The sequence below is a fragment of the Theropithecus gelada genome, chromosome 3 (genome assembly GCF_003255815.1).
Source record: "Theropithecus gelada isolate Dixy chromosome 3, Tgel_1.0, whole genome shotgun sequence".
NCBI classification, from domain to species: domain Eukaryota; kingdom Metazoa; phylum Chordata; class Mammalia; order Primates; family Cercopithecidae; genus Theropithecus; species Theropithecus gelada.
In genome coordinates, this window is record NC_037670.1 from 83,568,741 (window position 1) to 83,595,648 (window position 26,908).

Below are 26,908 nucleotides of genomic sequence, written 5' to 3' on the forward strand. Positions count from 1 at the left end.
GACATAACATATAGATAGATTTCAATATATGGATGTTGAGTAAAATAACCCAAATACGAATGTCTACATAAGTAAATCTTATATGATTCCATGCATATAAAATTCAAAAACAGGCAAAATTAATTTACAGCTATGAAGTCAGCATAGTGATTAATATGGGGAGTGGTGATAATTCGTATTTCATTGGACCTGAGTATATTAGCTATAGCTACCTGGATGGTATGAGAAGGCTGTGGACACAAGGCAAGACTAAATCAATGAGAGGGGTTTGGTATGCCACTGCCAAAAATTGGAAAAAGACCCGATCATATAGGATTTGAACCATAAGGACAGAGCGGACAGAGTGAATTATTTTCTCCAGGTCACCAAAAATCTGCAATAATAGCTTAACATTGTCAGTCTTTTACATTTTAGCAATTCTGGTGGGTGGGTGGTGATATAACATTGTTATTTTTATTTGCATTTTTCTCATGACTAATAACGTTGAGCATCTTTTTATGTTTACAGTAAATTGTGATATTCTCTTCTCTGAAAGCTTTTTCAAGTATTTTTCCCACATTTGAATTGGGTTGACTATACTTTTCCAACTGCTGTGTAAGATTCTTGACATACTTTGGATACAAGTACTTCGTCAGATATGCATATGTCTGTAACCATTACTACTGAACTCTATTCTGTTCCTTTGCTCTATTCATGTATCCTTGAGCCAATATCATAGTATCTTAATTATTGCTGCTTTATAATAAGTCTTACTATCTAACAATGTAAGTTCTCCATGTTTTTTCTTCTTTAGTTAGTATTGCTTCAGTTATTCTTGGTGCTTTGTATTTCCACTTAAATTTTTGAACCAGCCTGACAATTTTCACAAAAATTAACTGATTTTTATTGGGATTGCATTGAATCTATTAATCAAATTAGGAGAAACTGTATCTTTACAATCATCTAATCCAGGCACATGATTATATCACTCCACTTATTTAAATAATCTTCAGTTTTTTTCAATATATTTTGCAGTTTTCATTGTAAAAGTTTTGAACATCTCTCATTAGATTTATTGCTTCTTATTTCTGAGTTCTCTCTTCTGTTCCATTGGTCTGTGTGTCTGTTTTTGTACCAGTACCATGTTGTTTTGGTTACTGTGGCCTTGTAGTACAGTTTGAAGTCAGGTAGCATGATGCCTCCCACTTTGTTCTTTTTGCTTAGGATTGTCTTGGCTATTCAGGCTCTTTTTTGGCTCCATATGAATTTTTAAATTTTTTTTCTAATTCTGTGAAGAATATCAATGGTAGCTTAATGGGAACAGCATTGAATCTATAAATTACTTTGGGCAGTATGGTCATTTTCACGATATTGATTCTTCCTATCCATGAGCATATAATCTTTTTCCATTTGTTTGTGGCCTCTCTCATTTACTTGAGCAGTGGTTTGTAGTTCTCCTTGAAGAGGTCCTTCACTTCCCTTGTTAGCTGTATTCCTAGGTATTTTATTCTCTTTGTGGCAATTGTGAATGGGAGTTCCTTCATGATTTGGCCCTCAGTTTCCCTGTTATTGGTGCATAGAAATGCAAGCAATTTTTGCACATTGATTTTAAAGATCTAAAAGCAGAAATACCATTTGACCCAGCAATTCCATTACTGGGTATATGCCCAAAAGAACATAAATCATCCTATTATAAAGATACATGCATGTGTATGTTCATTGCAGCACTATTCACAATACCAAAGACATGGAATCAACCCAAATGCCCATCAATGATAGACTGGATAAAGAAAATGTGGTATATATATACACCATGGAATACTATGCAGTCATAAAAAGGAATGAGATCATGTCCTCTGCAGGGACATGAAAGGAGCTGGAAGCTGTTATCCTCAGCAAATTGACGCAGGAACAGAAAACCAAACACCCCATGTTCTCACTTTTAAGTAGGAGCTGAACAATGAGAACATATGGACATATGGGGGGAACAACACACTGGGGCCTGTTGTGGGTTGAGGAAGGGAGAGCATCAGGAAGAACAGCTAATGAATACTGGGCTTAATACCTAAATGGTGGGTTGATCTGTGCAGCAAACCACCATGGCACATGTTTACCTATGTAACAAACCTGCACATCCTACACATATACCCCAGAACTTAAAATAAAAGTTGAAGGAAAAAAAAATGATTTACTGCTAGGTACTTGATTTTTTAATGTTACTATAAATTATGGTTTAAAATTTCATTTTTGAATTATTTCTTGCTAGTATAGAGAGACTTGATTTTTTTACACTGACCTTGCATCCAGCATTCTTGTTAAAGTCACATTATTTTCAATAATTTAAAATTTTCTATATATATAATTACATAATTTGTGGAAAACAGTTTTACTTCATTTTTTTCAACCTTCATGACAATTTTTTTCTTGGCTTATTGCATTGGCTAGAATTGCAAATTGGTGATAATGAGCACTCTTTTCTTGTTCCCAAACTCAGAGAAATAATTTATTACTTTATCATTAAGTATGCAGTTACATAACATCAAAGAAATTCCCTTCTATTAGTTTGTTGAGAATTTTTATTATAACCAACTGTTGACTCAAATTAGCTTTCTCTACTGAAATAATTACATAATTTTCCTCTTTGATTCTTTTAATGAGGCTTTGATTGGTTTTTAAATGTTAAATCAACCATGGATTCCTGGAGTAAATCCCATTTGATCACGATGTATTCTTTTATATATCCCTGAACTTGATTTGCTAAACAAATATTTTAAGATTCATGAAAGATACTAGGTGGTGATTTTCTTTACTAGTAAGTTCTTCTCAGACTTAGGTTAGGCTAATTTCACATATGATTTAAGAAATGTTTCATCTTTTTCTATTTTCTGTAAGAGTTTGTGTAAGATTGGCATTATTTCTTCCTTAAACATTTGGATGAATTTATTACTAAAGCAATATTGGTCTGAAATTAAATTTAGGGGAATTTAATTGTCACTTCAATTTAAATAATAAATTTAGGATTTTTCAGATTTTAAATTTCTTCTTATGTCCATTTTGGTAAGTTGTGTTTTTAAAAAAAGTTGTCAATTTTCTCTAAGTTGTCAAATTTATTGACATAAAATTGATCATAGTATCTTATTATCTTTTTGATCTCTATGACATGTAGTAGTGATCTCCTTGTTTTTTTCTGAAATTCATAACTTGTATTTTCTCTTCTTTTTTCTTTGATTGGTTTGCTAGAGATGTATCAATTATATTAATCTTGTCAAAAAAAACATAGTTGCTTTTGTTAATTTTCAAATATTATATATTGTTTCCTACTTCTATAATTTCTGCTTATTTTTGCTTTTTCTCTTTTTTTTTTTTTTTTTTTTTTGAGAAGGGTCTCGTTCTGTGGCCCAAACTAGAGTGCAGTGGTGTGATCTCAGCTCACTGCAACCTCTGCCTCCCAGGTTCAAGCAATTACCATCTTTGGGTTTAATTTGCTGATTATTTTCTAGTTTCTTGAGTTGGAGGTTTGAATCATTTATTTTCAACTTTTCCTTTTTTATATTTTTTATTTTTTTATTTTTTGAGACAGAGTCTTGTTCTATCACCCAGGCTGGAGTGCAATGGCACGATCTCAGCTCACTGCAACCTCCGCCTCCCAGGTTCAAGTGATTCTCCTGCCTCAGCCTCCTGAGTAGCTGGGACTATAGGCATGTGCCACCACGCCAGGCTAATTTTTTGTATTTTAGTAGAGACGGGGTTTCACCGTGTTAGCCAGGATCGTCTTGATCTCCTGACCTTGTGATCTACCCACCTTAGCCTCCGAAAGTGCTGGGATTACAGGCGTGAGCCACCGTGCCAGGCCAACTTCCTTTTATCATTAACAAATATCCCTCTTTATCTCTCATGATAATTTTTTCATTAAAGTCTACTTTGTCTGCTATTAATATGGTTATAGCTTTCTTTTAGTTAATTTTTGCATGGTATATAAATTTCTAACATTTTACTTTCAATCTTTCTCAGTCTACATAGTGTATCTTAAATTTTAAACTTAGTAAAGTATCTTAAAACCTACTAAACTTACTACAGCTGGTTATCCGTATCCAGTCTGGCAATCTTTTAATAGGATTGCTGAAACCACTTACATTTAATATAATTACTGATATAGTTTCTTATAAGTCTACCATCTTAATTTGTTTTCCATTTACCACACCTATTCTTTGTTCCTGTATTTCTTCTTTTCACTTTCTTTTTAGTCAATCAAGTGTTTTTTAAATTATTTTTCTCCCTTATTAGAATTTTAATTGAGCTTCTTGTATTATTATTTTAATGATTACCCTAAAGATGATAAAATACACCTTTGACTTATTTCAGTCCTCTTGAAATTCATAATTTTAACCTTTCCTAAACGATGTTTCTAAACAGCTTCCCGCACAGTCATTACCTTGACTACACATGAATAAATATAATTTGGCCTTAGCTCTAGGAGAGTCGACTTTTTCAGGTCTGAAGGTGGCCTGGGCCACTGTGTTTTCAAAACCCATTCCTCATGATTCAGGATTTATAATAAGCACTGGATCAGTCTCTGACAGAGCCTGTCCGCATTTAAAACAGCCTAAACTTGTCTGTATTAGAACCTAACTTTAAAAGGCTTATCTTACTAGGATATAACCTTTTAGCACAGATACTGTATGATTCCACCACTCCACGTGCCTACCTTCACGAGGCATGACTTCTGCTATCTCGTATTTATGGTTACAGGTAAGAATGAAAGAGAGTTATGCTGGCGAGTGAGGGGGTGGAAGGTCAGGGTTGGGAGAGAGGTGGGAGGGGACATCACAATCCCTAATGAGACTAACATCACCCAGGGCCTTTACAGCTTTGTAATTAGTTCCAATTAATTGTTTCCTTTTAACTGTCTTTTTTTTTTTTAATGTAAGATGGAAAGGGTTAAAACTACAGGCTAAAACTAGTTTTATTAATATCTGAACTCTACCAGTCAATTTTATGTTTTAAGCAAAAGTGAACGTCTTTTGATTGCAATGCTAGCTCATCAGGATGATAAGCCATCCAGCGAATCCTGGTTAAACTGCCCTACTCTCAGTTCCTTCAAATCCAGGAAGAGACATACACGTCCTAGCGCATAAGCATTAGTTGACATTCAGATTAAACTACTGCCTTCCAATCTGCTGCCCAAGGGATGATGCTGAGATGGCAAATTATCAGATATGTATCTTTTATTCAGATATCCTTAGGAGCACGTGCACATTCTAAAGGAAATCACTTTTATTTGCTCCAAGCTATTAAAGTAAGAACTAGAATGAAAAACAGTAAACCCAAAAGACTTTAGGGCCTTAAAGACATCCTGTAACCTATATCCCAACTAAATATTTGTATTCAAATAGAAAGCACTGTTAGGATTCTTTCATCGTGAAGATTAATTTTCTATTTTAATTAGAAATATTTGATATGTCATAACTTTCAGGACATTTTTGGCTAACAAAAGTGCTAAGTGCTTGTATTAAATATTTCCACAATGGCCCTCCCAGTCTACACATTTTAACGCAGGTCATGATTTTACGGTCTCTTTTCCATTCAAACTGAAAGACTGATAGGGAGCCCTTGAGTAGTCTCCAGATAGGCTGCCAAAGCTAAGGAATGTCCCGCATGCATTTAGTTAGTTAAAAACATGCTGAGTCTTACATAATTACTGTGTTGAAGCAACGGCAGTGGTAGAGCAATAGGTCAGATAACTACTGTGGTTTACTCATTGCAAGGCACAGCCTGAGATAATAAAAAAATAATTATATGCACGAACCAGATTTTCCAAACTGCTTATTTCGTTTTCTAGGTCAGTATAGCTGGTCAAATCCCTCTGAAAGTTAAGTTTTCCAGCTGACCACAAATGGTTAGCTCGCTTACATTATTTCTGTAAAATGCTGCATATATTTAGATGTTCAAAGGACTATGATATTTATTCTGACTCTCTGGAGGTTTTTCCTCCTAATAAGTACTGTTAGTACGCTGGGGAGAAAGAGCAGATCAAAAGCAGTGCTCCTGTAAAAGCTTAACACCATCTTCATTACCACATAGTTAAAACCTCAGGTACATACAAATAAGTTCCGAACTGCTTAAGACTGAATCCATCCAACAATGCAAACATAGCATTCGCGTTTCATAAGTATAGTCAGTTAATTTCCCCTTCATTCTGATTCATCTGAGCCTCAATAATCTGCACTAAAAAATTGCCATGGTATTATTTTACTTTTATAGAAGAAAAATTGATATGTCAATTGGTCCTTGTGAATTCCAGGCTAGATCAGCGGTTTTCACTACCTTAAATTTAAAGCATCCACTATCTTAAACCAACACAGACCTGAACCAGCTCACTGAGAGGCTGAGGAGAGAGAAGAGCTCAGCCTCAAGGAGGCAAGAAGCAGGAAGAAGGGCAGGGGCCAAAACCTTGGCAGAATGATAAGCCAAAAAGTGACAAAGAAAGAAATGTAATTTGATAACGGATCTTATTTGAACATTTCCACAAAGTAATAATAGACAGTTTTAGGAAATATGGCCAGTGGGTTTCAAAATGGGCACATTTGCCCATTAGGAAGAGACAGCACTTGGTAACAGTTTTTGGCAAGCTTCCAACCTTGTCAATTATCTCAATCCTAGTGCAGTCCTCAATCCTGGTGGGATTTCCACCTACCCAAGCGTCCTCTACCAATTTCCCCAACCCTAATTGTCTTTTCCTTCCTCTCAGATATACTGCAGAGTCTCCATGTCTCTGGAAATTAATCACTATTTGAGAGATTAATTGGAATTTTCAGGCTATTAATTGTAATTTCCTCTTCCTCTGGCTTTTTTAATTTTGAGGAAAATCTACAAGGACTCTTTCAGCAACTAAAATGTATACTAAAAAAAAAAAAGAAGTTCCAGCCTCGCCCAACAATAGCTGCTTCTCTGTCATTTCTACTCTACAGCTTGCCAGTCACTACACCTGGAGAATTACTTAGGCTTAGTTACAAACTCCATCTGGGGATTTTAAGAAATTGGCTTACATAATAAGATTAATTATATATAACTATTTAAATGTTAAATGATACCATTTCCACTCTTTAAAAGAACGCATTCATATTCAGAATCAGTCACTTAAGAAAGAGGAGTACATAATTTAAAACCAAAAGAAAAGATAGTAGCTAATACTTTGTCCCATAGGTTATGGTCCTTGGAACATTTTCTTTCCCTGAGAAATTGAATCTGCCTTATTACACAGACATACACTTATGTGTAACATCCTACAAAGACATACATATACACTCGCACATACTCACACACTAAAGACCTAACTTTCCAGCAGAAGCAAATCCTTGCCCTGGAATGACATAGCAACAAGTACTTTTAATTCCTATTGAACCAGAAGCAAATGTCTCCTGGCACAGAACATAAAATTGTAACTCAGATAGAAGAAAACACCTTAGGAAACAGACTTAGATTAGCGTGCTGATTTTAAAAAATGCTTTCCTGGTATTAAGGAGTTACAACTACAGTTCTGGCTCCAGGCTAAATAAGACCCTTTATGGGGACCTCTGGGAGGCCTCCCAAGACTGTGACATTTACAGAAGTAGAAAGAATGAGAAGTTGGGAGTGCCTCAAGTAGCTAGAACCACATACTCTGGGAAAAATGGACAGCGAATGCAGAGGACGGCTTCAGGCTTCTTTTCTGTCTAGGGGCTGTACTGGTGCCACTGTAAGAGTCCCCATGCAGAACTTCTGCTGGCATCTATGAAAGGGCACAAAAATCTCAGATTGGGTAATAATTTAAGGGAAAAGTTTGAACTAAAATATTTAATTGTTAATGACTTCACAAGTTCTGCAGAGTTTCACAGAGTTTGGATTCACTCTCAAATTGTGTACTGTGAACTCCTTTATAGTGAAGTTTGTGTCTCCATTTACTCAGTCATTCATCCAAAAAAAACAGTTTCTAAGAAGTTCTGGTGTGGCAGTCTCTCTGCTAGTAGCTGGTGACCCAAGGGCCCCTCCCTTCCTGGAGTGACAGCCACTGAGAACAGACTGAATAAAGAGTCACAAGTGGACTGCTACATATCTCTTTATGTCCTCAAAGCCAAGCATGGTGGCTGGCATCCACTCTGCACTCACATTTTATGAAAGAGAGATGAGAAAGAGGAAAGAGAAACAATGAGAAAAATAAGGTTCAGGATACTGCCATTTCCCTGCCAAGTATCACAGATAAAATATTTGGGTAATTAACTAAGGGACATTCAATGTTGAATTCGTATATAACATATATTCAAGTGTAAAAATATGTCCCTACCTCCATCTGAAATTATGACTATTAATCATCTTCAGAAACGACAAAGTTTTCAGTAATGTAGCCCATATCAATCAGTTTCTGGCCAATAAACTGTTGGTGAGGATTAGGAATGATACCACAGGAAGACAAGCATTACCGTATTGACTGAAGGTAATAAATTCATGGAATAGAAGGAATTCTGTAAGAGTTGAGATCAACTTGATGGCTCCTGTCAAAGAGTCAATACTAATCCACAAAGGCATTCCATCCTGGTAGAGATGAGGTTTCCTAGAAAAGCCAGGTGTTTTTGTTTTTGTTGTTGTTTGTTTGTTTGTTTGTTTATTTATTTTGAGCCAGAGTCTCACTCTGTCGCCCAGGCTGGAGTGCAGTGGCACCATCTCAGCTCACTGCAAGCTCCACCTCCCGGGCTCACGCCATTCTCCTGCCTCAGCCTCCCGAGTAGCTGGGACTACAGGCACTCGCCACCATGCATGGCTAACTTTGTATTTTTAGTAGAGATGGGGTTTCACCGTGTTAGCCAGGATGGTCTCAATCTCCTGACCTCGTGATCCACCCGTCTCGGCCTCCCAAAGTGCTGGGTTTACAGGTGTGACCCACCGCGCCCAGCCGAAAAGTCAGGTTTTAAAGAGGTTATAACGTATGGATAAAAGGGAACGACAGGCCAGAGGACTAGGGAGAGGATACTCCAGCTCCTGCAAAGGAAAAGAAGTAAAACATTCACAAAATGTGAGGGCTGCTACTTCGTGCCAGAAACCATGCTAAGTCGCTGCGGTGGCACCGTGATGACTAAGACCTAGGGCCCTGCTCCGGGTGTTTACCGACGATTACTCAAGAGCCACAGAAAAAAGAGGCCATATTTGAGCATAAATGGAAGTCTGAAAAGGGAAATAGGATCTAATTGACTCATTTTTGTAGATGAGAAAGTATTTCTTTACTGGGGGGCTTTAGCGGCATCCAGAAATGCCATCTTTGGAATCAGGAAGGAGAAAACATGATCACGACTTCCTTTCATTAAGATCACTGGTGTTTCCCTTCTGAGATTACAGTGAATAAAGACACTGCTGATCAGACTAAAAAGGGCAATTATTGCTTGTGTGAATGCATGCACAAAGATTACAGTAATGCAGTACTCTTTTTTTTAAAAAGAGTCCCTATCTTTTAGAGATACCATCTGAAATATTTACAGATGAAATGATGCCAAGCCTGGGATTTGCTTCAAAATAATCCTGGGTATGGGGTGGAGTGAAGGTGAAACCAGGCTATGATGCGATCATTGTTGAAGCTGGATGGTAAGAGGTTCGTTATAGTTTTCTCTTTACTTTAAATATATTTGAAATGTTCTTTATAAAAAGTTATTAAAATATACATTTGTAATAAAAAGCCTGCTGAATATGTAGGGAAAGAAGAAACTTTTAAATGATCATTCAATAAAATAGTGCTACTCAGTGTAGCAAGTTAAAAAAATTAACAAAATCTCCTTGAACATTATTATTAAATAGCACTATGGGCCTATAGGGTGTTCTGTATATCGTAACCATGCCTTGAGCAGGCTAACTGAATTTACTACATCTTTGGAGTTTCTAGACCAATTTCTGATCTGTTTTCCAAAGTGCCAGTCACCACTCTAGAGTGGATCCTGAAATCAACTTGTGGGCCCTGATAGTTTTTAGATAAATGAATAGAAATACAATAGAAAAGACAGTATCAGAGCACATCACACATAACAGGGTGAACTCTCTTTGTGGAACTTCTGTTTCTCTCTCTCTCTCTCTCTCTTTCTCTCTCTCTTTGTGTGTGTGTGTGTGTGTGTGTGTGTGTGTGTGTGTGTGTGTGTATGTGTGCCCGCATGCAGCATTTGTGTTTAGTCTAATCTCAACATAATAGCCAGAATGGGTCTGTTAAAATCTAAATCACAGCCAGGCGCAGTGGTTCACGCTGTAATCCCAGCACTTTAGGAGGCCGAGGCGGGCGGATCACCAGGTCAGGAGATCGAGACCATCCTGGCTAACATGGTGAAACCCCGTCTCGACTAAAAAAAATAAATAAATACAAAAAATTAGCTGGGCGTGGTGGTGGGCGACTGTAGTCCCAGCTACTCGGGAGGCTGAGGCAGAAGAATGGCGTGAACCCAGGAGGCGGAGCTTGGAGTGAGCCAAAATCGCGCCATTGCACTCCAGAATAGGTGACAGAGTGAGGCTCCGTCTCAAAAAAAAAAAAAAAAAAAAAAACCTAAGTCAGACCATGCCACTGTCTTCTAGAACCCTCCAGGGACAACCTATCTCAGTGTAAAAGCCAGAGTCCTTACAGTGGCCTATGAGGCCCTCCATGATCTGCCTCCTCCTCCCTGCCAGTCCTGTTTACCCCTTTCTCACTCTCCTGGCCTTGTTTCTGTTCCTGGAACACACCAGCTACACTTTCGCGTCGGGACTCTGCAGCTCCAGTTCCTTCTGTCTGGAATGTTCTTTCTCCAAATATCTGCATGACTGACTCCCTCACCATCAAGTGTTACCTTCTCAGTAAAGCCTTCTCTGACCACTAAACTTAAAATTCAGACCCCCTTACGCCCAGCATTTCCTGTCTCCCTTCCTGCTTTATTTTTTTCCATAGAACTTATCACCCTCTAATATACCATATAAATTAATAATTAGATATAATTATATATAAAAGATACACATTTATATATACAAATTATTTATAGTTCTTTGGTTTACTGTCTGTCTGTATTTAGAAATGCCACAAGGTCCAGAATTTTTGTCTGTTTTGTTCATTGCAGTATCTCTAAAATCTAGAACATGGGAAATAATAAGCACATATTGAATGAAGTATGGGTGTGTGCATGGTGTGTGTGTGGGTGTGTATGTGTGTGCCTGTGTGTGTATGTGCTGGGTTTCATAGTGTAGGTAACATTCCAAAAGGCTTGTATGACACTGCCTTGGAGCATACTTGGACTACCTCTGGACTTACTAAGAGTGAAGGCTGAAAAGCAAGTATGGTACAGACAGCCAACAGTCCTCATGTCTTACAGACTGGGTGCCTGGAACAAATGATGCCAGTGGTAATGGCTACTTGAAATATTGTGTGTATGTGGGTGTAACTGGTTTACACACAAGAGGGTTGTTCCCTTGCGGGACCACCAAGGCACCATAAATTGGCAAGAGGAAATAGGCAGAATCGGAAAAATCATAAAAATGTTTAAAAGCCTCAGAGATGATCTGGGCCAAACTAATAATTCTACAGATGAGCATCAAAGTCACAAAATGATAATGTAATTTGCCCCTGGACACACAAAACGTAAATGCTGAGACAGAACTAGCATAGACTTAGGTCACATGACCCCTCATCCAGTGATCTTTACACACCCTGGCCCATGATAAAAATGAAAAACAGTAATCTGCTCTCCAAAACCCTCTGCCGGTTCCCTTTTCCTTGGGAATAACCTGAAATTATTTCTCCAATTAGGCACCAATACATTTATTCCACTGGACTTGACCACTTGTAGGAATCTCTGTTTTAAAAACAAAGAGCTGCTAATGATCACTATTTCTCATAAATGAAAGCCTTAAAAATTCCCTCCCATAGCAACCGGCAGTGGATTGAATCATCTACTATGATTCTCTACCTTTCTAATAATATAGTTCCAACTTACATCCCAGGGATGTTAAAGCCCAGGGATGTTAAAGCCTGTCAAGAATCAAAACCTTCAACCCTCACTGTCCTACTTCTCATTAGAGCTAAAGACTCTACCCAGTTTTAAATTAATGGATGTGTATTTTTTCATAACCATAAAACAAAGTGCTTCAAACCATAAAGCACTAACAAGTGAAAACAACATATGAGTTGTCAGTCATCTTAATGTAGTAGGTGAGCAGAACATTTTTTTCAGGGAGTGATATTATTACAAAGTGAACAGGTGCACTAATTGCCTGATTCACAACTAAGACTATAATAGGCTTTTTGACTATGAGAGGCCATGTGTCTTGGAATTCTCAGTGTTTTGTTGGTGGCCTTAGAGATTCTAAGGGCTGAGGACATTCATGACATAATTGTGGCGGATGTTCTTGGTTCCCTCTTGCCCCTTAACAGAACCCTGTTCTGTTCAGGCCTCCTCACCCCTTCAGGAGAGGCTGGCCCATCTGCACTCCAGGAAGGGGGTCACAACTGGACTAAGTACCTCCCTTGCCAGTGATTGGTTAACACCTAAGCATGTGACAAAGCTGTGGCCAATGAGGCAAGGGGAACTTTGCCGGGGCTGTGGGGAGGGCAGGTGTGTCTGAGAAAGTCTTTCTTATCTTCCACAGGGCAAGGAGGAACAGATTTCCCCTTCTCTGTTTCTAGATATGATGCCAGGGGACTGCTGTTGTCATCTTGACACTGTAAAGACAGTGAGGCTGAGGACAAGGCCCCCCGACCAAGAGGGCAGCACTGAGAGAAGGAGACAGAGCCAGATACTGCAGTGTCTACAACCACGGTCCCTCAGCACTTCTTTTTAGGGTTTTCTGTATTTGCAGGTGAAACGTCCTAACCCTTACAATAATTGCATCCTGGAATGGTCTGGTCAGGATGTGAGGAGGTGTGAATGTGTTATATGTGTTGGTGTTAGCATGAGAAAAGTTTGCGTGAACAGCAGGTCCCAGGAACAGTGAGTCTTTTGTTAGAGATGGCTTAGCCTGTGACATTAGAAAGCAGGGGGAGCAAAGTGTAAAATCTGAGGTGTCAGGGGAGCTGCAGAGGCCAGCACAAGGCACAATACCATCCCCACGTGTGCTGCTGTCATAGGGGGCCTAGGGTGGCCAGATTTCACCTGAGGGAGGACACAGAACAACAGAGCCACTGTAGCCCGTGCCCACTTCCTCTAGGGGTTGCCAGGAAAACACTCTGAATGAGACCTTAAAGAAGAAGTTCCAGTACTTGCTTTCTCTTTACACTCCCATGAAGGGGCATTTATTTGTATTTTGTGGGGGTGCCTGTTTCAGTTGTCATATGAGAAAAAGGAAGAAAGGCCATGAACAACTTGAAGGGGAGCCAGCCATCCTATAAATTCACGCAGGCCATAGGATATTGAAGCCGCCCAGAAAGTGGCTACCCAGGGACTCAGTTCCCCAAAGACATCTGTCTTTAACTTCATTAGTTCCATGCCAGGGCCAGTCTTCCTCCAACTAACAGAAAGTTTATCTACCTAGAGGAGTCTCTATACTTGGGAGGAAAAAGAGGACTTTTGCAACAACCTGGCACTCAAAACCAGCAAGTATTAAAAAATACTCATTGACTAGGTTTCTTATAGTGAACAATACATGATTCTAGAAAATTTACTATTTATAGTCACTCATATTTTCCATGTGATCTGATCAAATGCATTTTTTCTTTACTTGTTTGGGGTAAAAGTAAATACTGTCAGAACCTCTGTGACAGCTAGAAGCGTGTAATACTTAAGTCTCTCTAACAAAGTCTTTATAGTACAATACTGTGATCTGTTGTGATCAAAGGGTGTCGGTTCTTTGATTAGAAACAACAAAAGAGCCAGCAGATGATATCCTTGGAAACGTCTGTACAAGCATCCATCTAGTGGGGGCATATGGAGGCAGCCACAGACGCATCACTGTACGCATAATACTCGGGAGCATCGGGCACACAGTCGGGAAACTTGCTTCCTCGATGACTCACACTCTACTTCGAGGTCACAGAGTTGTGCCCAGAGTTTAAAAACCTGGATAAAAAGCTAATTAACTAGTCATAAGAAATGCACTAATTTCTTTGTCCAGCATTAGTAGAGGAGACCTGCTGCTCTCCCTCATTCTTCAGTGAGAAGGAGGGTGCCATGGCCTTTTGGGGATACTGGGGAAGGGAGGCATTTATCTAGTGGAGGCTGAGCTAACCAGCCCCAGAGAGCAGGTCTCTATGGAACTATCTGAGAAGCTCAGGGGCTGGCTGCAGAAAAAGATGCATGTGGAAATGAAAAGAGGAAGAGAAGGGGTACTCCCATGTGTTGAGCAAGTTATCAGTGAATATGGACTGAAATGCCTCCCATCTGATTACAAGCATCCTGTCCAGGAAGGACTTAACCTATGGGTTTGTTTTTTCTGTTTGCTCACCTTATGACTGATTCACCTTCTCTTTCTTACAATATCAATTTCTTTGCCTTCTTAAAGTAATGGCTTTATTGAGATATAAATCACATACCCTACAATTTACCTGTTTAAAAGCAAACAATTCAATGACTTTTAGTTCATTCACAGATATGCGTTAACTATTAAATATTAACACAATCAAATTTAGAACGATTTCATTACTGCAAAAAGGACTAATACCTATTAGCAGTCTCTCCCCATTTCACTCCAAACCTCTCAGCCGCAAGGGACAACTCATCTACTTTCTGTCTCCAGGATTTGCCTACCTTGAGTGTTCCATATGCGTGGAATCATACAGTATGCAGTCTCTCACTTCTTTCACTTAACGTACTGCTTTCCAGGCTCATCCCTGGTGTAGCATGTATACAGCACCACTTTTTGAAAATTTCCCTGTGGCTCTCCATGTTGAACTCTAGCTTTACTACTTATGTTTCTTCAGTGTTCACTATTCACTCCTGAAATGTGCTTGTGAACCACAAATCAAGGTAAAAACTCCTGATTCAGATAAATTCATGTGATTCTGCTCAGAGTCTCCTGTTGCAAGTATGTAAAAATAAGTTAAAAAAAAAATTTCTAGGCCAGGCGTGGAGGCTCACACCTGTAATCCCAGCACTTTGGGAGGCCAATGCGGGTGGATCACGAGGTCAGAAATTCAAGACCAGCCTGGCCGACACGGTGAAACCCCATCTCTACTAAAAATACAAAAATTATCTGGGCATGGTGGCACGCGCCTGTAATCCCAGCTACTCAGGAGGCTGAGGCAGGAGAAGTCCTTGAACCCAGGAAGCAGAGGTTGCAGTGAGCTGAGATCACGCCACTGCACTCCAGCCTGGGCGATAGAGTTTTTTCCATCTTGGGGAAAAAAATTTTTCTAAAAGTTACTGAAGGCGTGTGGCTAATGTGAACTGCTGACAGGGTCCTTGCAGAACTTATTTACAAACAAGAGATAAAGGAGGGGCTGCAGTTGCACTCCTGTGACAGTTACTGAGTGCCTGTACATGCCAGACACTGTGCTAGGCACTGGAGATCCAGCAGTGAACAAAACAAAAATAGCTGCCCATGTGAAGCAGGTATTTTAGTGATACATGATAAAATTATTTTAAAAAGAAAAGCGGCCGGGCGCGGTGGCTCAAGCCTGTAATCCCAGCACTTTGGGAGGCCGAGGCGGGTGGATCATGAGGTCAGGAGATCGAGACCATCCTGGCTAACATGGTGAAACCCCGTCTCTACTAAAAATACAAAAAACTAGCCGGGCGTGGTGGCGGGCGCCTGTAGTCCCAGCTACTCGGAGGCTGAGGCAGGAGAATGGCGTGAACCTGGGAGGCGGAGCTTGCAGTGAGCCGAGATCGCGCCACTGCACTCCAGCCTGGGTGACACAGCGCGAGACTCCATCTCAAAAAAAAAAAAAAAAAAAAAAAAAAAAAAAAAAAAAAAGAAAAGCAAGGGAATAAGGTGAAAATTCAGAGTAGTGGTTGCCTTTGGAAGGAGGGAATGAAATATGATGGGGAAGGAAAGAGAGAGGAATACAGAGGAAGATACAAGGCTAGGTAATGTTCCTAAATTGGGTGGTGGCTTTCCTAATAATTATGTGGCTATGCTATTACTGATTTTTTTTGTATATATTGCATCTTACCTAAAATGTGTATACATTTTTTTTTGCATAAAAAAGAACCATTCCTTTAGATGGGAAAGTATAAACAGTGGTATTCCTTGGATTGACTGAGCTAATTTAAAATATTGGGACTGCAGGATGCATACTGGAACCTTACACAGAGTAGAGAAGTTCTAAGTTGGCATGATTACACTTCAAGGATTTGAAAGGCTGATGAAGAAGAGCAAGTTAAGGTATCTAGGAGACACTTTTCCAGCTATCTTAGAAGATCACGAGTTCTGAGTGGTCACTTATCACTCGAAAGGAACCTGTGGTGCATCTTATTAGAACATGAGTTTTATGAGATCAGGGACTTTTAGGTTTTGTTCACAAATTTTCAAGTTTTTTTCACAGCCATTCACACATTGGATTCTAACAACTAGTATTATTAGCCCATTTTATGGATAAGAAAATAGAAACTCTGAGAGCTATTTGGTGCTGGTGTTTGGACCAGATCCCCAGCTTCCTAGTGCTTGTAACACAATGCCACCCTTGGACTGTGTGGTTCCAATGAACCCACATGAATTCATGAAACCCAAAAATGGATGCTAAAAATAAGTTTCAGAGAGTTAAATTTAAAGCAATAGGAAGAAACACCTATTCATTCTGTAAGTAGAAAATGGCTGAAACTCATGAATGTAAGAAGGAGCACAAGCTGAAACTGCAGATGGATTCAGACATGTTTACATTAACTCCTGAATGACAGATTTACACTCAGCTATTTATGAAATGTAAGATGTCTGCAGGGCATCTCCTCCCTGAAAGGCTGTTGTGCATTTTTACAAAATACCCTTAGTGCTCTTACTTTAGAATACAGAACCAAATAAGTACTGTGGCAATTACTATGTTCTTAAGCCAAATGACATCGTTTAACTCAAAATCATGTCTTACATGTGTAATTGCTTAGGATTTGCTGTGATTCTATTTCTAACCTTAATCTGATATTAATTATTTCAGGAGAGTTTACAAAGCTTCTGTCAATTGCTTTTTCCTCTGAAGAATTCATATTCTGAAAAAAGGCATGTGGATTAGTTTGGCTGCTTAAAGCAAGCATAGGACTCGGGCTCTCCTGAGACCAAAGTTCAATCCTAGGGCATATTAACATCACATAGAAGAAAAACTTCTGTGCCCTGGTCACCGGGAGTACCTTCAACCCTAGGGATTGATCATGAGGCAGATCCAGAGAGGATATTTGGCTAGAGCTAACCAGCCTCCCAACCAGAAATTAACAACTCAAAGGGTACATACTGAAAGAGAGTAGTGCTCTCTGTGTATATGAAAATCAGCAAAAATAGTATTATTCACCAAATAAGCATGGTTTACTGGATCTCACTGTCTCTGAGGACAAGCACTGTAAAACAAAATGGCTATTTTTTTGTAATAAAGATTATCTGAATGAGCAACTTAAATCAATATTAGGCAGCCAAATTATGTGTATTAATATCTACATATCATTAGTATAATCCCAAGTGAATTACTTCATTACTAAAAGTAATGCTAGGCCTGACTTTTCGTTTCCCTTGATATTAACTTATATATGATATAAATTTGATTGGAAATAACTTTTGTTTGGAACCTAATCCACTTCCGTTCTCTGTGTATACATATATATACACAAACACATATATATACGTGTGGATGTGTATGTAAACCCACATCCTTCTCCATGGCAGGACATCACAGTACAAAGGCCATGAGACAAGAGTTTTCTACACACAAACACACAGAGAAAAATGTATGCTTTGTTTCCTCAGCTTCTCTTTCTAACTTCATAGCATTGCAGGCTTTCTTTGGAAGGAGGGGTATATATAAATCTAACAGAAATATATGAAGTCTAGAATTATACTGAAGCCCAAACAAAACAAAACACAAAATCTGTTTAAACAAGAATCTGACAAATATCCCAACCTGTTCCTCTTTATAGAACTTCACTTGAAAATCACTGTAAAGACTCAGAAAAATTAAGGACATCTCTCAATGTCTGGGACTAAAACCAAACAGGGACCTGAGAATCAGGGCTGAGCTGCATTGGTAAGTTTCTGCCTTGGTGAATGGAAGGTAAGTTCTGCCTTGTGAATGGAGGGTAAGTAGACAGGGCTACAGGAGCCACTGAGCAGTGCATCAGCAGGTTTTGTATGGCAGATTCTGTGATCAAGGCTAGAACATTCTCACTGGAGTCATCTAGACCAGAGCTGTCCGATACAAATATAATGTAAGCCACACATGTAATTTCAAATATTCTAGTAGTTACCTTAAACACATTTTTTTTAAAAACAGGTAAAAGTAATTTTTTAAACATATTATATTTAGCTATTTGGCTTAACACACTTTTTTTTTTTCTTTGAGATGGAGTTTCACTCTTGTTGCCCAGGCTGGAATGCAATGGCACGATCTCGGCTTACTACAATCTCTGCCTCCCGGATTCAAGCGATTCTTGTGCCTCAGCCTCCTGAATAGCTGGGATTACAGGTACGCACCATCATGCCCAGCTACTTTTTGTATTTCTAGTAGAGACTGGGTCTCACCATGATGGTCAGGCTGATTTCAAACTCCTGACCTCAGGTGATCCACCTGCCTCGGCCTCCCAAAGTTCTGGGATTACAGGTGTGAGCCACTGTGCCAGGCCTAGATCCAAAATATTATCACCTAAACATATATTCAATATTTCAAAGGTTATGAATCAGATATTTTTTATTTTTTGGCTTTGTACTAAGGGTTTGAACCCTAGTGTGAATTTTACACTTGTAGCACATCTCAATTCAGACTAGCCGTGTTTCAAGGGCTCAGTAACCACATGTGGCTGTCACACTGGACAGTGCAGGTCTAAGTCTTGAGAATCAGGCCCTTAGAGGTCAATGACAGCCCCCACCCTCTGACAGATGCTGCAGAAGATCTACTGCGACAGCCACGCTCCCTGCTTCCCATTTCTTTGCTGTCCCAACACAGTCTCTTGGGCTTATTCCATGGAAGCAACAACATGTAAGAAAAAGCATTTTACATTGCTAATATGGCATTACGTGAAGTAATAAGTAAGTGCTAGGTTTCACTTCCTTGAAAAGGACAATATCCAGCCAGTACTGAGGATGCAGAAGGCAATAATGGGGCCTGATAAAATCCAGGAACTGGGCCTCCGATGAGAAAAGAATTGCATAAGGTTATCACCCAAGTGCTTCTGTGATTCATATTACCCTATAAGTTGTCAATAAATAACAAATTACCATGTCATAGTCTTTTGGTTATTATCGTTTCTGAATCCAATGGCCTCAACATTCACCTCTTTCTTGACAGTTACTTGACACTTTAAAGATACCTTCCACCTTCCCATTTTGTTGCACTTCAGGATGGTAACAGAAGTTCAAGGAGAACTGTTTCCTTTTCTTAGAAACTGTCATGTTCCTGCATCTTATTTGCATGCATTTCACCCCAATTAAATGTGCTGAAAATTCCAAAAGCTAACTTTATTTTCTAAAAACCAGTGCAATTGCTTTGCCCCGATGTGGGCTTTTTGTAGAAGTAAAAATCCTTCTAGCTAGCCGCTGATGGCCAGCTTGGTAGAAAAGCTCTTTTAAATAACATGGCTTGTATATGCCACTAGCAACCTCAGTCCACACATTCAGTTTTCCTTACGATGTCTTTAAAGGAGATACAATGGTAAGATCCAAACGTTTTTTGGACATGGGCACTTTTTCCTCTTTGAGGGTGAAATCAGAACTCACTGTGGGTTTATTTGAAAAAGAAATTGAGTTGCCATTAGGGAAACAAGAAAGCACTTTTTAAATAAAGCTTGAATCATACCTCAGGACTAGAGAGTTTATAAACATTTTTAATTACCCTCCCCAATGTCATCCTCTAGCTGTCATTCCACAGTTTCCCTCAAGGTCATAAAGAAATTACTTTTTTAAAAAGTCAATTTGCAAAATTAGTGAAAGATAACCTAAACAGCACAAGAAGCACACACAGCAATGGGAGAGCACTGGATCAGATTTTCTCTTTTTAGCTTGTTGATTTTACATTAGTTTTGTCTCTGTCTTAGAGAATTTCCTGTAAAAAAATGATAAAAATGTTTTGTATCTGTGTAGTCCAATATGGTAGCCACTGGCCATGTGTGCTATTGAGCACTGGAAAGGTGCCTAGGGTTACTTAGGAACTGAATATTTTTACATTTAAATTTAAATAGCCACATGTGACTAGTAGTTACCATACTGGACAATACAGCTATACACAGTTAGGGCAGACCTAGGCCACTTAAATCTTTGTGCCTTTATGGGCACAACAGCCTGGAGATCTGAGGCCCATTTAAAACATAAAGCACTTTATGACTTCTTTTTTGAAAGTATTAAGTAATTAAATAGAGCAGCCTCTATGAGGCCAGAAAGAAAAAAAAAGTCTACAAGAAATTCTCTAAGGATGATGCTACTCTTTAGGATAAGCCAGGAAGTGGGTGCGGGGAGCATTAATGTCACAGGAGCTTGGATCCTAGATGACAGTTCCAGCTCTAGCTCTGCTGTCAAGTAACTGAGTGGCATGAGATCGTTTCTGAGTTCCTTGGGCTCTGATTTTCTTATACAATGTGGAATCTGTTAAACAACTACCAAGGTTCCTCCTTGTTCTCAATCTAGTCAGTCCAGCTCTTTTTTCTTAGGACATTAAAATATTGGTTGATTGAAAATAATACTTTACACTGCACTACAAATAGGCTGAGGTTGAGTGATTTTGACAGGCCAAACTGTTGAAGCAAGGGAATGCTACAATTAGTTCATACTATACAGACTATATTCAGATTAGTCTCACAAAGGTGTATGATTAATTATAAATGAGGAGAAAGGCAGGTTATTTGCACAAGCAGCTAGTGGCTGGCTCTCCCAGAATGCACAGCTGAAAGGTTTGTGGCCAGTGGATGATATACTCATCCCAATTCTTCAGCTTCAGGTCCCAGAGGAGAGCCACCTAGGTCCCATTGCAGAGCACACTACCTATAGGGCTGGCCCATCTCTAACTGCCATTTCCTCTAGCCATGGAGACTTTAAATAAACCTCTGCATTTATTTGTAGCTTGGAGACACATCGTTGTGTTCTGTCACACCAACTAGCCTGCGCCAGAGACACAGGTATCCATCTTGACTCCCAACCTGAATCCATGTGAGAGACAGAATACCAGCTTCCTTCCCCATGGGCCAAAGGGAAGGAAAAGCAGGAAGGTGCCTAGAGGATTTGCTAACTATGAACAGTAAAGAAAATCAAATGTGGGATTGATGAAAACACCTCTAAATAGAAATCTGACCAACAACAGATGAGAGAAGAAAAAGAGACAAAATAAGGAAGGAAGGAAAGAAAGGGGAAGAGGGAGGGGAGAGGGAGGGAGGGAGGAAAGAGGGGCAGGAAGGAAGGAAGGAAGGAAGGAAGGAAGGAAGAAGGTGGGTAGAGGGAGCAGGGAGGGAAGGTAGGGAGGGAAGAAAAGAGGGAGAGGGGAGGGGAAGAATGGAGAAAGAAAGGAAAGAAAGTAGAGAAGGAGGGAGGGGGGAAAAAGCCATTTTGTTTTGAAAATTAAATGACATATTTCAGAAGCCATGAAATGAGAATACATACATTCATAAAAGATAAATGATTGGTGGGTGATAGGGGATGCTATTAATCATATGTCTGTCTATCACTAGGTTCATGTCTTTTTGTCTGTATTTGCCTTGACCGGAATCTTGATCTTCTGGCAGAAAACTCTTCCAAAACATTCCTATGTGACACCGCTCATGTATAGGTGTTCCAAACCGAATGTCCAGTTATTTTCACCATTGTGCAAAAATGGGAGACCCTGCCCAGCAGCAGATGGCCCTCAGCAGGGCTGACACTCAGGCCAGGCCCCAGGTGGCAGCTCTCAGAACATACTGTCCAGCTAAACCCTGGACAGACTGGCCATGGAAAATACCTGGTGTTCACATTCCCCAAAAGTTAGGCAAATGACAGGGTCACCCAGTGTACTTCATGGCGTTAGTGGGGAGAACCAGCGTTTCAGCACGAGTTCACAAATCATTGGGTCCCCCTAGTCAAACACTGCAAATATGTAGCATGCTAAGAAAAATCTCCTTACCTCTCAGACTCTATCACTCGGTTCATCTGAGTTGCCACAGTGGAAAATAAAATCTAATAAGTTAAAATGAGGTGTGGAATGCTCAGGAGAAAAACAACAAGGACTAGTACTCCTCATCTGAGTGAATAATTTCTCTCACAGAGTTAATTTTAGCTTTGCAAGTGTTTTATTTGAGATCATATTTTAAATCGGAATTTGTGCATGTGTGATTTAAAATAAAAAAGGCAATCAAGTCTTTCTGCCAATCTAGGCGATGTGAAATTTAATTATTGAGCAGTTATCATTAAAACAAATGCAAAGCAATTTTTTACACATAATTGAATATTCCAGAAGAAAATTTCTGAAAAATCCAAAAGTCCAAAAGAAAACTTCTCAGTGAGAATGTCTGTTTCAATAAAATACCCTGTTTTGTAGTATTGGATGCAGAGAATTTCTAGTTAGACATATATAAGTCTTGCCAGAATTACTATAGTTCAGTTTTGCCATCTGCATCTAGGAATACGGAAGACTTACCTATGTTACCGGTTATGAATCCCCAATAATGAGTAATGAAAATTCCTATTTATCGTTTCTACATCAACACCAGTGTGACAGCAGAAAACAGCATGATTTACCTGGCCCACATTACTGTTGTGTAGAATCTAAAGAAATGAATACCTCAATCCATTCAGGAATGTTCTTTTCCCAATTAAGGTTTTGAGGACTGCACCTAATACTGACTTTTTACCTTTTTCTGTTTGCATTTTAATTTTAAAAGTCTGTGTCAATTTTATTTTGATAATACAGTGTGTTTATGTTTCCAGATCTTAACTTCTTATCCTTGGGGTTCCTTTAATATTTAATGTTTTACCTTTTTCAGTTACTAAGAACATCTCATATCTTCTTTATTTATTGACTTGCTTGGGTTGATTTTTTTCTTGACTGTGAAATTATCCATTTGGCAATCATATTGCTAATATGCAAAAAGTTCTTATTTCAATTATAAAAGCAAACGTAACCCATGATTATTAAGAAAACTGTTTTGCAAATTGGCCATTGTTTATTTCAGAATATAATAAAGTACCACAGGCTAAATTAGAAGCTTAAGGATAAGAACTTTTCTTTTTTGCAATTTAAAATAATAAAGGTAATCAAAGCTTCCTGCCAATCCAGGTGATTGTGAAATTTAATTACCAGTGGTTATCATTAAAACAAAGGTAAAGCAATTTCTTTTACACATAATTGAATATTAAAGAAGAAAATTTGTGAAGAGTTCTCAGAAAACGTATTTTAAAATTAATTGTAACCTGATTATTTCATTTGTTATGTCTCAGTTGGTACCGTAAAATAAATGACACATTTGGGTGATGTAGCTCAACAGCAGCTAGTGAGAGCAAATTCTCAGGAAAATCAGGTAACTTTGACCTAATGCTGAGCAAATTATTAGATCTTAACTCTGCAAACACAAACATACTTAAATCTCCCGCTGCTATTCCTCTATGAGAGGTATAACCCATGTTGACTTCCCCTCTGTCTATGCTGGACACTACAGAATCAACTGTTCCTTTTTCAGTGCTCAATTGCCCAAATGTCCTACGGCTTCCAGAGCTGTTCCATCAAACCCACTGCTACCTAAACAGAAAGAAAACCTCCTACATCAGCAGCAGCAATGAGTGAGCTGGCAGCTCTGTGCACGATGCTGCTTATGGGCCTGTAAGCATAACTTTCCCAAGTGCAAAAGGATCAACGGCCCCAAGAAAGTAAGTCAAAATAAGGCCATGAACTTACCCATCTCCAGGCCTTTGCCTAAGTTCTTCTCTCTTCCTGAAATGTCTTTTTCTCCATCTGTTTTCTGGAAAAATTTCGACTCAGCTTTCAAGGCCCAACTCGACATTCCCACTGACCCCTCTAATTTGACTAAGTCAATCCCTCTCCTCTGCACCCTCCTCCACAGAATTTGTTTTATCAAACTGGAGTAGAGGTTGCTATTTGCATGTTTGTCTGGGCTGCTGGATCATAAGGGAAAAGGATCTTGACTCATCCTTCCATGCCAAACACTCAGGACTATGCCTGAAACCTGAAAGACACTCGCATGTTTATTTAATGAAGCCCAAAATTCAAGATCAAATTTAACATGTGTTGAAAGAAGTGGATTGTATGTGTGTTGGATTCACGTCTGCACCTAAATTCTGAGCCCGTGAATGCCTTCTTTTTCATTCCTCGAAGAAGTAAAATTTATTCACATTAAGCATTTCTTAAATGCTAGGCCCTGTGCTAAATACTCTACATACATTATGTCATTCAATCCCCAAGACACTCTATGAAGTAGGTCTTATCATCAGTATCAGCCTCATTTACAAATGAGGAAATTGAGGCTTGGAGAAGTTAAGTAACGCACTTCAAGATACCGGGCTGGTTGGTGGTGAAGCCAGAATTAAAAGACAATACTCCCAGAACTTCAGAGCCAGAAGGAAGCCTATAATTATCTTTCCCCCTTAGCCTTCTTGAAGTTGAGGTTTGTAACTTACTGCCTGGCACATAGTAGGCCCTTGAAAATAGTGATTAATAGACTGATGGAGTGCCCTAATTTCTCAGGTTCTGGCCTTCGCCTGAGAGAGCCCAGCTGCCACCACAAATAGGCTCTATTCTTTCTGCCCAACACCTCTCACAGGTGTGAATTGCTTGTGTCATCTGAATTATTCATGATCCACACAATGGTAAGTGTGCTTAAAAAGAGAACTACAATGCTGTATTTTTCAAGACAAAGTGCCTGATTAATTGGGGAATTAGGCAGTATAAACTCATGGGCTAGGCTGATTCATGCCAAACAATACATCCATGCCCACTTTTTGAATTTCAGTTTTTACATAATTTCCCAGTTTTCCTTAGGATTAAAAATACGGGTAAATAAAGCAGGAAAAAGAACCATCATGGGCATCTCTATCCTATCTGAAAGCAATTAACATCATCTAAATCTCATACTGTGTTGTTTCAAACCAATGTATTCTTCCGAAGGCTGTTAGGATTTTCAATCAGGCTTCTTAAGCTACATCAAGATCTGGAAATTCAGATGCCACAGCAGCTGTAATTCATGCCACCAGTAAATCATGTGACACCACCACCTCCTTGTCCTTTCTCCTTTCGTCTTTTCTTTTGCCCCACCAGTTCATTTTCTAGTGGGCAGTTTTCTGAGAGGAATAACCATATGCTAATAGAAAGCCAACACCACTGTATTTTCAATTCAATGTTAGTCAACCAAAATGAATTGAAAAACAGCAGCAGTGGTTTGAGGGTACTAAAAATAAACTGTAGCATTTGCTGAGTTCTCAGAATTAAAACCACGGCGGTCAACTTGTTGCTGCTCTTAATAAGATATGACTTCTGCCTCATTGGCTGCTACTACTAGAAACTTGAACTATGTCACACACCTAACAACGACGTGTTTTTGATTAGTTGGCAGTGATCGAGAAAGGAAGTGCCATTTCCCAGGAACTAAACCTGCCAAGAAAGATAACAGATGGCTTTCAAGTGATCACCTTGTACCACATCACAATTGCACCTTAGTCAAATTCACCTTGCATTTATGATTTGGTGAGTTACACATTGAAAGCTGCGGTTGCCTTTATGCTCTGCTTGCTCTCCAATGCCTCCAAAAAGGTGTTTATTCCTTTGAGTTTAATTTGTGAATAATAATAAAAACAGCCCAATGGGACTTAATACAATATTAATATATTGAACACTTCCATTAGGACTTCATGACCTTCTTGACCCTTAAATACCGTATACTACACTAAATGTCTTATCAGCTGTCCTTTTGGGTTTGTCATTAAAGTTTTCAATGACCAGAGAGGTAGAGGAATTCTACCTAATGCATCATTCTGATTAGAAACCTGTCATACTCAGAAACCAGTGGGTCTGCTTCTATTGATTCCTACTCCTTCAGATTCATTAGCAATTTTTTTCTCTTCAATTAGACCCGAGGATCAACCATAGAAAAGCTGAAAGAAGCCTTCCCTTTGCTCAACCATACTTAAAAGGAAAAAAAAAATGTATGCCTTGCTGGTGAAATTACAGACAGTATTATTAGAAAATGTCTAAGGAGTCTCTCTCTCTCTCTCTCTCTGTCTCTCTCTTTCTCTCTCTCTCTCTCACACACACACACACACACACACACACACACAACTTGTAAATATGCCAAGAGTCAGAGGCTGGGCTCGACCTCCCTTCCCCTAACCCACTTCAATCAGGATCAGAAAGACACATCCCTTCATCGCTGCTGTCTCAAACCCATGCCCAAGCGAGTGTCTCCACAGAGCTAATTTCTGAAACAAACAAAGAAAATCAAGTCTGCGAGGAACGAGGGTTTGCTCCCCTCTGCTCCGGATTTGGGTGTCCAGGGTAGCGGACGAGGCACGGCAAACAGGTCGGGGCGCTCAGCTTGACCTCAACCTTCTCCGCCCCGCCAGCCCCCGCTCCAGCTGCGCCAGAAAGTGCGAGCCTGCCCGCTCCTTTCGCTTTTCGCCCGCTGCACCTCAAGCCCGAGAACACCCGCGTCCGCACACTAAGGGCACCACCGCTCTCCCACCTCTGCGCTGTCAGATGTCAGGCGCGGAGGTGCTCACCGAGGTGCTAGCGAACCAAACAAGTGTCACCCCAGACGCCTGCCCCCACTCCAAGAGAGCGGGCGGGACGGCCACAGGTAGGCTCTGTCCATCCCAGGGTGCGGAGCGAGGGCAGGGGGCGAGACACGGCGCGGCAGCCGCGCCCGACGGG

At 39.6% G+C, this 26,908-nt stretch overlaps 2 protein-coding genes across 7 annotated transcripts in view; one reads left to right on the forward strand and one right to left on the reverse strand.

The window, feature by feature from the left end:
- The window catches only part of CHN2 (chimerin 2), a 313,814-nt gene that overhangs the window by 285,081 nt on the left and 1,825 nt on the right, over positions 1 to 26,908 (reverse strand). The window lies entirely within an intron of this gene.
- CPVL (carboxypeptidase, vitellogenic like) overlaps positions 26,465 to 26,908 on the forward strand; it is a 204,851-nt gene continuing 204,407 nt past the window's right edge. For 2 of the 3 annotated variants that reach the window (XM_025378603.1, XM_025378602.1), the window contains exon 1: positions 26,465 to 26,834. The gene's annotated coding sequence lies outside the window, so the exon portion shown is untranslated. The remainder of the gene's footprint in view (positions 26,835 to 26,908) is intronic. The other variant, XM_025378601.1, reaches the window with a different exon arrangement.